The sequence below is a fragment of the Sapajus apella genome, unplaced genomic scaffold (assembly GCF_009761245.1).
Source record: "Sapajus apella isolate SASKATOON/1434 unplaced genomic scaffold, GSC_monkey_1.0 scaffold15, whole genome shotgun sequence".
NCBI lineage: Eukaryota > Metazoa > Chordata > Mammalia > Primates > Cebidae > Sapajus > Sapajus apella.
In genome coordinates, this window is record NW_022436955.1 from 19,985,747 (window position 1) to 19,998,718 (window position 12,972).

Sequence of the window (12,972 nt, forward strand, 5' to 3'; positions counted from 1 at the left end):
AGACCTTGTTATGGGTCTGTTCAGGGTTTCGGCTTCTTCCTGGTTTAGGCTTGGCAGGAGGCAAGTGTCCAGGAATTTATCCATTTCTTCCAGGTTTATTAGTTTGTGTGCATAGAGTTGCTTGTAATAATCTCTGATGATGGTTTGAATTTCTGTGGAATCTGTGGTGATATCCCCTTTATTGTTTTTTATTGCATCAATTTGGTTATTCTCTCTTTTCTTTTTTATTAATCTGGCTACTGGTCTGTCTATTTTGTTAATCTTTTCAAAAAACCGGCTCCTGGATTTATTGATTTTTTGAAGGGTTTTTTGTGTCTCTATCTCCTTCAGTTCTGCTCTGATCTTAGCTATTTCTTGTCTTCTGCTAGACTTTGAGTTTTTTTGATCTTGCTCCTCTAGCTCTTTCAGGTTTGACGATAGGGTGTCAATTTTTGATCTCTCCTTGCTTCTCATGTGGGCACTTACTGCTATATATTTTCCTCTAGAGACTGCTTTAAATGTGTCCCAGAGATTCTGGTAAGTTGTGTCTTCATTCTCGTTGGTTTCGAAGAACATCTTTATTTCTGCCTTCATTTCATTGTTTATCCAGTCAACATTCAGGAGCAAGTTGTTCAGTTTCCATGAAGCTGTGCGGTTCTGAGTTAGTTTTTGAATTCTGAGGCCTAATTTGATTGCACTGTGGTCTGAGAGACTGTTTGTTACAATTTCCGTTCTTTTGCATTTGCTGAGGAGTGATTTACTCCCAATTATGTGGTCAATTTTAGAGTAGGTGTGATGTGGTGCTGAGAAGAATGTATATTCTGTGGATTTGGGGTGGAGAGTTCTGTAAATGTCTATTAGATTTGCTTGGTACAGGTCTGAGTTCAAGTCCTGGATATCCTTGTTAATTTTCTGTCTGGTTGATCTGTCTAATGTTGACAATGGGGTGTTAAAGTCTCCCACTATTATTGTGTGGGAGTCTAAGTCTCTTTGTAAGTCATTAAGAACTTGCCTTATGTATCTGGGTGCTCCTGTATTGGGTGCGTATATATTTAGGATCGTTAACTCTTCTTGTTGCATTGATCCTTTTACCATTATGTAATGTCCCTCTTTGTCTCTTATGATCTTTGTTGCTTTAAAGTCTAATTTATCAGAGATGAGAATTGCAACTCCTGCTTTTTTTTGCTCTCCATTTGCTTGGTAAATCTTCCTCCATCCCTTTATTTTGAGCCTTTGTGTATCCTTGCATGTGAGATGGGTTTCCTGGATACAGCACACCGATGGGTTTTGTCTTTTTATCCAATTTGCCAGTCTGTGTCTTTTGATTGGGGCATTTAGTCCATTTACATTTAGGGTTAATATTGTTATGTGTGAATTTGATACTGCCATTTTGGTGCTAGCTGGCTGTTTTGCCCTTTAGTTGAGCTGGTACTTGTTGTTCCTTTATATGTGTAGAGCCTCTTTCAGGAGCTCTTGTAGAGCTGGCCTGGTGGTGACGAAATCTCTGAGTACTTGCATGTTCCCAAAGGATTTTATTTTTCCTTCACTTATGAAGCTTAGTTTGGCTGGATAGGAGATTCTGGGTTGAAAGTTCTTTTCTTTAAGGATGTTGAATATTGGCCCCCATTCTCTTCTGGCTTGTAGGGTTTCTGCTGAGAGATCTGCTGTGAGTCTGATGGGCTTCCCTTCATGGGTAACCCGACCTTTCTCTCTGGCTGCCCTTAGTATTTTCTCCTTCATTTCGACCGTGGTGAATCTGACGATTATGTGCCTTGGGGTTGCTCTTCTTGATGAATATCTTTGTGGTGTTCTCTGTATTTCCTGGACTTGAATGTTTGCCTGCCTTGCTAGGTTGGGGAAGTTTTCCTGGATAATATCCTGAAGAGTATTTTCCAGCTTGGATTCATTCTCTTCGTTGCATTCGGGTACGCCTATCAAATGTAGATTAGGTCTTTTCACATAGTCCCACATTTCTTGGAGACTTTGTTCATTCCTTTTTACTCTTTTTTCTTCAGTCTTGCCTTCCCGTTTTATTTCGTTGAGTTGATCTTAGACCTCTGATATCCTTTCTTCTGCTTGGTCCATTCAGCTGTTGATACTTGTGCATGCTTCACGAAGTTCTCGTGTTGCGTTTTTCAGTTCCATCAATTCACTTATATTCCTTTCTATTTTGTCCATTCTTGTTAGCATTTCGTCCAATCTTTTTTCAAGGTTCTTAGTTTCTTTGCATTTGGTTAGAACAAGTTCTTTAAGTTCACAGAAGTTTCTTACTACCCACCTTCTGAAGTCTGATTCTGTCATTTCATCACACTCGTTCTCCATCCAACCTTGTTCCCTTGCTGGTGAGGAGTTGTGATCCCTTTTAGGAGGAGAGGTGTTCTGGTTTCGGGTGTTTTCATCCTTTTTGCGCTGGTTTCTTCCCATCTTTAAGGATTTATCCACCTGTCGACTTTGTAGTTGCTGGCTTTCAGATTGGGTCTCAAATCTTTCAGATTGACGTTCTGTTTGTTGATGATGAGGTTATTTCTGTTTCTTGATTTTCCTTCTGACAGTCTGGCCCCTCTGCTGTAGGTCTGCTGAGGTTCACTCCAGGCCCTGCTTGCCTGGGGTTCACCTGCAGCAGCTGCTGAACAGCAAGGGTTGTTACCAGTTTTCTTCTTCTGCTATCTTTGTTCCAGAAGGATACCTGCCTAGTGTCAATCTGATCTCTCCTCTATGAGGTGTCTTTTTGGATATATAGGGGTCAGTGAGCTGCTTGAGGAGACGGTCTCTTCTTTATAGGAGCTCAGATGGTGAGCTGCGAGCTCTGTTGTTGTTCATTCAGAGCTGCTGGGCAGGTACTTTTAGGTCTGCTGCAGCAGAACTCATAAACTGCTTTTTTGTTCCCAGGTGCTCTGTCCCAGGGATTTAGGGCTTTATTTATGAGTTTCCGTTATGCTGCCGTCTTCTTTTTTTTTTTTTTTTTTCCTTCAGACCTGCCCAGCCCAGCAAGGAGGCAGCCTAGTCACTGTCGGCCTATAGCAGCTTTGCTGAGCTGCTGTGGGCTCCGCCCAGCTGCCGAGTGGACTTCCCTGCAGTCCTGTTTATATGGGTGTAGTTAGAACTGCTTTGGTGATGGTGGCCCGCCTCTGTTGGGGCGGAGTCTCTGCTGTGGCGGGTTGCCTTGGCAACGGCGGGCTGCCTCAGCAATGGCGGGTTGCCTTGGCAACGGCGGGCTGCCTCGGTAATGGCGGACGCCCCTCCCCCACAGAGCTGGACCGTCCCGGGTTCAGCTGCGCTTGCTGTGAAACTCTCAATCCAGAGTTTCTGGTTGCTGTTCTTTTGTGGGGATGGGGCCAGCCGAACCTGATCGCCCGGCTCCCTGCCTCAGAGCCTTTTTTAAGTTGGTGTTCCAGTCGCCTGTTGAAGAGGTGCCGGGTTCTGTTTGTTTTCCCCTGCGGCCACTCACTGCGCTGGCTTAAACAGCAGCACTGAGGTTTGTGGCGCTTTTTTTTTTTTTTTGCCCTGGAATCTACTGTCCTGGTTCTCTGCTCAGTCCCCTTTTTGAACCAGCGTATGGGCGACTTCCCGTGGCTCCAATCACCAGCCAAAAGGGCCCCCGGACCGGTGTATTTTGTACGGAGAACCGCGGCTCCGGGGCGCCGACAAAGCAGCCGCGCGGGGCAAAGCGGCGGTGCTGGCCGAAACAGCCGCGCTGGCGACCGTGGAGCTCCTCTGCCCGGGAATTTCCTAGTCTGTGGGCAATAAAAACGCGGCGTCCACTCACCCTCTGCGCTTTCACTGGGAGCTGCGATCCTGAGCTGTTCCTAAACGGCCATCTTGGATCATAAACCAGCTTCATTTTAACATGCCATAGAGAGAAAGATGTTCTAAAAAGAATCTTATTTTCTAGAAATATTTATTCATATTCTATTATGTAATATTTAATGAGAAATATGTATTTCTTATAAATAAGAAAAGAATTGACAAAGAGAAAATAGTATAAAGATTTAACAAAGGCAAGGCTGAGGAGGACTGCATCAGTGAGTTCTTAAAAATATTGTTCACTGCAATATTCTTGGATTCTGTGGTTGAAAATGGGTGTACAATTGTATTTTATTTGAGTTTACTGGCTCTCTGTTTTCTTGTTTTTCCAGTATAACAACTAGAAACTAGATAAATATGCTGTTAAAATGCATCTTTAAAGAAAATCATATTCTGATTTTATTTAAATCAGAATGTATTTTACAAGAATTGTTAGAAAACTTGCAAACAATTAAATACAACTGTAATATTTAGGAATTTATATGTTTGAATATTAAATGTTTATTCCATATGGGTTATAAATTTACATGCACTTTCAAATTCTGTACACTAATTAATATGTGTTTTACTGAGTCTTCACTGCTTTGTAATTATTCTGTTTTGCCAAAATTATTCTTTTGAAACACAAATTTAAATAATTTCAATATCTCTTATTTATAGCTTTATTCCTTCATTATATTGACTATTCATTTTAGAAATATTCTACTAAAGACATTTTAGTCATATGAAGTTTTTCAAGTTACTTGTTGCTTTTATGCTTTATTATGTTTATTTAGAGGAAATATACTTCTTGACATTCTTTATGCATTTTTGAGCATCTCTTCATAATATTATATTAGAACAGGAGTGGTAAATAGGACTCATCCTATATGCATTTCTCGTTGGTATGGTAGTGGCTGCCTGGAGTGTGTGCTGAATAATAGGGCAATTTAGCATATTTGAAATGAGGAGTGTCATTAATTTTCATTGTCTACCATGGGTGCTGAATAGGGAAGTGTTCACTTTTATATTAGTCCCTGTTTGCTCCGTCTCCTCTAGTGTTCTAAAAATACTGTATTATCTACTCTGTAGTGTTTTCTGTGTTGATGTTATTTCGTTTGGATTATATATTCTTTGATTAAACAATGAGAACAATCATGCACTTTCATGAATTTTTAACATTTCATTAAACATATAGAAAGTAGGAATACCTATGTAGTTATTCCAAGTTATTCTTTTCAATAACAATAATAAAATTTATAAGATATATATACACAAATACATACATTATTTGGAATAATATGGTAAATGTTTATTTTCTTGAGATGATACAGAGAAAGCATACAATTCAGTATTATCCTGCCGGGCGCGGTAACTCATGACTGTGATCCCAGCACTTTGGGAGGCTGAGGAGGGCAAATCACGAGGTCAGGAGTTTGAGAGCATCCTGGCCAACATGGTGAAACCCCATCTCTACTAAAAATACAAAAATAGGCCAGGTGTGGTAGCAGGCACCTGTTCTCAGCTACTTGCGCGGTTGAGGCAGGAGGATCACTTGAACCTGGGACGTGGAGGTTGCAGTGAGCCAAGAACTCACCACTGCTCTCCAGCCTGGGTGACAGAGCGAGACTCCATCTCAAAAACCAACAAACCGAAAACCTCATAATTGAATATTATCAGCCGAATGCAGTTTACTGTATAGTAGGCACTGTGTCAAGTGAATAACATAAACAGTAATATTTAACGCTCATAAAAATTGTTTTTGAGATCCCAATAAAAGGGATATATAGAGATTATTTAATTTACCCAAAGCACCATAGTTGTGGCAGGGCAAGAAGCACACACATACACATAGAGAGAGAGAGAGAGAAAGAAGAGAGAGAGACAGAGAGAGACACAGAATCCAGCTACTGGATTACTCTTGGTAATTATTCTATCTGTAATGTTTCCCCACACTATCCCTAGTCTAACACAACTAAAAGTAATTGTAAAATAAATATAGAAATTTACCTGTGGTAGTTTGGGGCCAGTAGATTTCCATGACTGGGAGAAATTAATCTTATTTGGGAAAGTGGAATGGGTTAGAAAATTGCTGATAGGAAAGAGAACATGGAGTTCTCAAGCCAGGTACAAATTTTTACAATGATGACAGTGTGCTCCAGTTTTAACATATTTTCACAAATACTTGCTTTTTGATATTACAAATATCGGAATGCAGAGAAGCACACATATTTTTTTCCATGTTTTTGTAACCAAATTTCTGTGAGCGGAAATTCGGGTTTGGCTGAATCAATTTTAGGTAAGTTCCATAGATATTTTGTGTCTAGTCAGTGGAACAGAAGATTTCTATAGTATCCTCTCAGAGATGCTGATGTAGATGTTTAGAATTAGAGTGAATCATACTAGATGTTAGTTTAGTGGTAAGTTTTGTTTAATGTTCTGTTATAGTATAAATCAAAATATTTTCACCTGTAAAATACGAGCAAACTGAATTAGGCAACCTTCTTTTTATCTCTCTTCCCCACCCCAACTTCCACTCCAGGGCTACCCCGCATTATGTCAGCGTTTCTGTGTGGTTTCAGAACCACCAATCTCTTCCACTGGTCCTCCTTATAGATATGGAAACAGTAACAAAAAGAGGTTAATTATTTATCAAAGGTTGTAAAAGTAGGTAATAGCTGAACCAGGAGTAGAATTCCTATGGTGTCCCTGCAGAGGATAGTCTTGTGGTACATGGGAAGAAACTTAGAAATTTCACAATTTACCAAGCATAAATATCAATGGACTTTCCTGAAAGCCTGAAAAATTTAATTGCAACGTTAGTAAAACTATTCTGAAGACAATAACAAGGAGGCCAGATATGGATGATGGGTGTCACTGAGGCAGAATGCAGAACCAGGGGACAACCTACTCAAGGATGTTACATGGGGATACTTCCCAAAGGGAAAAATGTGATAGGTAATGGCTTGTAGTTCAGTGCTTCACTCTTTGAGATTATTAATTTAAAAAAGGAGACAAAAATACAACGCATTAGAAACAGGTCCAAACAAAAAGTCTGGTTCTTACATGGAAAGCTTTAAAACTCCAGTGAGTTAACTAAAGTACATAAAACATTCTAAAATAGTGCAAAGATATCTCTTCTTCCTGGATATGTATATTAAATACCATAAAGATGGTGGGGAGGGCGCACCAAGATGGCTGAGAGGAGGTAACACTGGAATGCAGCTCCCAGCAAATGAGACACAGATGGCTAGAGGACTTCACGATTTCAAGTGAGGTGCCAGGTTCGTTTAGGTGGGACTGGTAGGGCACTGAAAATAGCCCAGGAAAGGACCCACAGGGCGAGAGCTGCCCAGGGAGGGTGAACCGAGACAGTATGGGGCGTGTCCCCACCTGGAACCTGCAGCTGGCACAGAGGGTCAGGGGACTTCACCCACTTGGTGCTCTGATTTGGATCCTGTGCTTACGTCATCCCTCCCGCAACCCACAGTCCACGAAGTCCCCACCAGACTGAGGGGCACTGTGGGTTGTTGATGCAAATTTGAGTGACGTCTCCCGCCAGGTGCCACAGATTGTTGGAATGGACCTGAGAGGGGGCTCCCACTGGGTGCCGCAGGTTGTCAGCGGAAGTTTGGACTAACACCAGTGGGATGGACCCATCCGACCAAAAGAGGCAGAGATGAAAACAGGGAAACAGGCCATAGGCCCCACCCCCACAAAACTCAAACTGAAGCCCGATGGTTAGAGAGCTTGGCAGCAAATGCACCAGTTTTACCCTAACCAGGAAGATTGAGCTCTTGAAGGAGAGACATGATTGGGAAGGGGAGGCTAATCTCACCTGCATAATCCAGGGAGGGACCACCCACCCAGCAACCTGACTGAATCTGAGACAGCCCAGCAGCGCCTCTACAGGCCAAAAAATATATAGATCCAACCTCAACAGACAGACTTCCACTCAGAGATTCCTACCGAAATCACCAACTTCAAAGATCAAAGCGAGATAAATCCTCAAAGATGGGAAGAAACCAGCACAGAAAGGATGAAACCATCAAAGACCAGAACACCTCTTCTCCTCCCAGGGATCACAACTCTTCACCATCAAGGGAACAGAACAAGATAGAGAATGCGTTTGATGAATCAACAGAAGCAGGCTTCAGAAGGTGGGTAATAACAAACTTCTCTCAGTTAAAAAACCATGTTCTAACCCAATGAAAAGAAACTAAGAACTTTGAAAAAAGGCTAGATGAAATGGTAACTAGAATAACCAGCTTAGAGAAGAACATAATTGACTTGATGGAGCTGAAAAGCACAGCACGAGAACTTCATGAGGCATACACAAGTTTCAACAGCTGAATCGACCAAGCAGAAGAAAGGATGTCAGAGACAGAAGATCAAATCAATGCAGTAAAATGAGAAGGCAAAATTAGAGAAAAAAGAGTGAAAAAAAAAAATGAACAAAGCCTCCAAGAACTATGGGATCATGTGAAAAGAGCTAATCTACACTTGATTGGCATACCTGAATGTGACAGGGACATTGAATCCAACACTCTTCAGGATATTATCCAAGAGAACTTCCCCAACCTAACAAGGCAGGCCAATATTCAAATCCAGGAAATACAGAGAACATCACAAAGATATTCCTCAAGAAGAGCAACCCCAAGGCACATAATTGTCAGATTCACCAGGGTTGAAATGAAGGAAAAAATCCTAAGGGCAGTCAGAGAGAAAGGTTGAGTCCTTTCCACAAAGGAAAGACCATCAGACTCACAGCAGATCTCTTGGAAGAAACCCTATAAGCTAGAAGGCAGTGGGGGCCAATATTCAACATCCTTAAAGAAAAGAACTTTCAACCCAGAATTTCATATCTGGTCAAACTAAGCTTCATAAGTGAAGGAGAAATAAAACCCTTTACAGATAAGCAATTGCGGAGAGATTTCACTGCTATAAGACCTGTCTTACAAGAGCTCCTGAAGGAAGTACTAAACATGGAAAGGAACAACCACTACCAGCCACTGCAAAAACGTACCAAATCATAAAGATCAACAACACAGTGAAGAAACCACATCAACTAACAGGCAAAACAACCAGCCAGTAACAAAACAGCAGATTCAAATCCAAGCATAACAATATTAATGTTGGATGTAAATGGCCTAAATGCCCCAATCAAAAGACACAGACTGGCAAACTGGATAAAAAGTCAAGACCCATCTGTGTGCTGGATTCAGGAGACCCATCTCATAAGCAAAGACTCAGATAGACTCAAAAAAAAGGGATGGAAGAAGATTTACCAAGTAAATGGAGAGAAAAAAAAAAGCAGGGGTAGCAATCCTAGTCTCTGATAAAACAGACTTTAAACCAGCAAAGATCAAAAGAGACAAAGAAGGGTATCACATAATGGTAAAAGGATCAATGCAGCAAGAAGAGCTAACTATCCTAAATATATATGCACCAAACACAGGAGCACCCAGATACATAAAGCAAGTTCTTAATGACCTACAAAGAGACTTAGGCTTCCACACAATAATAGTTGGAGACTATAACACTCCACTGTCAATATTGGACAGATCAATGAGACAGAAAGTCAACAAGGATATCCAGGACTTGAATGCAGATCAGGACCATGCGGACCTAACAGACATTTACAGAACATTCTACCACAAATCCACAGAATACATAGTTTTCTCAGCACCACATCACACTCTAAAGTTGACCACATAATTGGAAGTAAATCACGCCTCAGCAAATGCAAAAGAACATAAATAATAACAAACAATCTCTCAGACCGCAGTGCAATCAAATTAGAACTCAGGATTGAGAAACTGACTGAAAACCACACAATCACATGGAAACTGAACAACTTGCTCCTGAATGACAAATGGATAAACAATGAAATGAAGGCAGAGATAAAAATGTTCTTCACAACCAATGAGAATGAAGATACAACATTCCAGAACCTATGGGACACATTTAAAGCAGTGTCTAGAGGGAAATTTATAGCAATAAATGCCCACATGAGAAACAAGGAAAGATCTAAAATTGACACCCTATCATCAAAATTGAAAGAGCTAGAGGAGCAAGATCCAGAAAACTCAAAAGCTAGCAGAAGACAAGAAATAACTAAGATCAGAGCAGAACTGAAGGAGATAGACACACAAAAAACCCTTCAAAAAATCAATAAATCCAGGAGCTGGTCTTTTGAAAAGATCAACAAAATAGACAGACTGCTAGCTAGACTAATAAAAAAGAAAAGAGACGAATCTAATAGCTGCAATAAAAAATGATAAAGGGGAGATCACCACTGATTTCTCAGAAATACAAACTACCACCAGAGATTACCACAAACAGCTCTATGCACATAAACCAGTAAATCTGAAAGAAATGTATGCATTCCTGCACACTTGCACACTCCCAAGACTGAACCAGGAAGAATTTGAAACCCTGAATAGACCAATAACAAGCTCTGAAGTCGAGACAGCAATTTATAGCCTACCAACCAAAAAAAGTCCAGATCCATATGGGTTCACAGCCGAATTCTGCCAGATATACAGAGAGGAGCTGGTACCACTCCTGTTGAAACGATTCCAAACAATACACATAGAGGGAATCCTTCTTAACTCTTTCTATGAGGCCAGCATCATCCTGATACCAAAATCTGCAGAGACACAACTGGAAAAAAAAAAAAAAAAACACTACAGGCTAATATCCATGATGAACTTTGATGCAAAAATCTTCAATAAAATACTGGCAAATCAAATCCAACAGCACCTCAAAAATCTTACTCACTATGATCAAGTAGGCTTCATCCTGGGGATGCAAGGCTGGTTCAACATACACAAATCTATAAACAATCTACCACATAAAGAGAATCAAAGACAAAAACCACATGATTATTTTGATAGATGCAGAGAAGGTCTTTGACAAAATTCAAAAGCCATTTATGCTAAAAACTCTCAATAAACTAGGTATCAATGGGACATTTCTCAAAATAATGAGTTATCTATGACAAACCCGCAGCCAATATCATACTGAATAGGCAAAAACTGGAAGCATTCCCTTTAAAGACTGGCACTAGACAAGGATGCCCTCTCTTACCACTGCTATTCAATATAGTATTGGAAGTTCTAGCCAGAGCAATTAGGCTAGATATAAAGAAAAAGATATAAAGGGCAATCAATTAGGAAAAGAAGAAGTCAAATTGTCCCCGTTTCAGATGACAGGATCCTATAGGTAGAAGACCCCATCATCTCAGCCCAGAACCTTCTTAAACTGATAAGCAACTTCAGCAAAGTCTCAGGATACCAAATCAATGTGCAGAAATCACAAGCATTCCTATACGCTAACAACAGACAAACAGCCAAATCGTGAGTGAACTCCCATTTACAATTGCTACTAAGGGAATCAAATACCTAGGAATACAGCTAACAAAGGATATAAAAGATCTCTTCAAGGAGAACTACAAACCAGCGATCAAGGAAATAAGAGAGGACACAAACAGATGGAAAAACATTCCCTGCTCATGGTTAGGAAGAACCCATATTGTAAAAATTTCCAGACTGCCCAAAGTAATTTATAGATTCAGTGCTATCCCCATCAAGCTACCATTGACCTTCTTCACATAACTAGAAAAAACCACTTTAAACTTCATATGGAACCAAAAGAGAGCCTGCACAGCCAAAACAATCCTAAGCAAGAAGAACAAAGCTGGAGGTATCATGCTACCTGACTTCAAACTATATTACAAGCCTACAGTAATCAAAACAGCATGGTACTTGTATCAAAACAGAGATATAGACCAATGGAACAGAACACAGGCCTCAAAAGCAACTCCACACATCTAAAATTTTCTGATATTTGACATACTGGACAAAAGCAATGGGGAAAGGATTTCATGTTTAATAAATGATGTTGGGAAAACTGGCTAGCCATCTGCAGGAAGCTGAAACTGGACCCCTTCCTTACACCTTTTACAAAAATTAACCAGATGGATTAAAGCTTTAAACATAAGAACTAACACCATAAAAACCCTGGAAGAAAACCTAGGCAACACCATTCAGGACATAGTCATAGGCAAGGACTTCATGACTAAAACACCAAAAGCAATGCAACAAAAGCCAAAATAGACAATGGCATCTAATTAAACTTAGAAGCTTCTTCACAGCAAAAGAAACAATCATTAGAGTGAACCAGCAGCCGACAGAATGGGAAAACATTTTTGCAATCTACCCATGTGACAAAGGGCTAATATCTAGAATCTACAAATAACTAATGCAGATTTACAAGAAGAAAACAAACAAACCCATTCAATAGTGGGTGAAGGATATGAACAGTCGCTTTTCAAAAGAAGACATATATGCATTCAACAAACATGAAAAATGCTTCTCATCATTGGTCATTAGAGAAATGCAAATCAAAACCACATTGAGATACCATCTCATGTCAGTTAGAAAGGCAATCATTAAAAAACCTGGAGACAACAGATGGTGGAGAGTATGTGGAGAAAAAGGAACACTTTTACACTATTGGTGGGAGTATGCATTAGTTCAACCATTATGGAAGACAGTGTGGCGATTCCTCAAGGATCTAGAAATAGAAATTTCATTTGACCCAGCAATCCCATTACTGGGTATATACCCAATGGATTATAAATCATTCTCTTATAAAGACACAGGCACATGTATGTTCGTTGTGGTTCTGTTTACAATAGCAGAGACCTGGAATCAACCCAAATGCCCATCAGTCATAGACTGGACAAAGAAAATGTGGCACATCTACAGTGAGGATGGGGAGTGATAATACCAGGAGAAATGTCTGATGTAGGCAATGGGAGGGGGATGGAGACAGCCGACCACCATGGCATGTATGTACCTATGCAACAGCCCTGCAGGATGCAGGATGTGCACATATACCCCAGAGCCCAAAGTACAAATAAAAAAAAAAGAAGGAAAAAAAAATCATAAACATGTAAATGTTTTTTAATTAAACTATGTCATATCAAACTAGCAATAAGGCTAATATACATACGCTGGAGAATATATTTATTATATGTATTTATATCAACACATATATAAGTATGTGAACACACAAACACATTGATACACACACATCTCTCTTGATTTCTTAATGTGTGCATATGCATACATAAAAATATCTGAAAAGACTTATGCCAAATATTAATCACAATTATACTTAAATGAGTATGCTAAGTGAAAT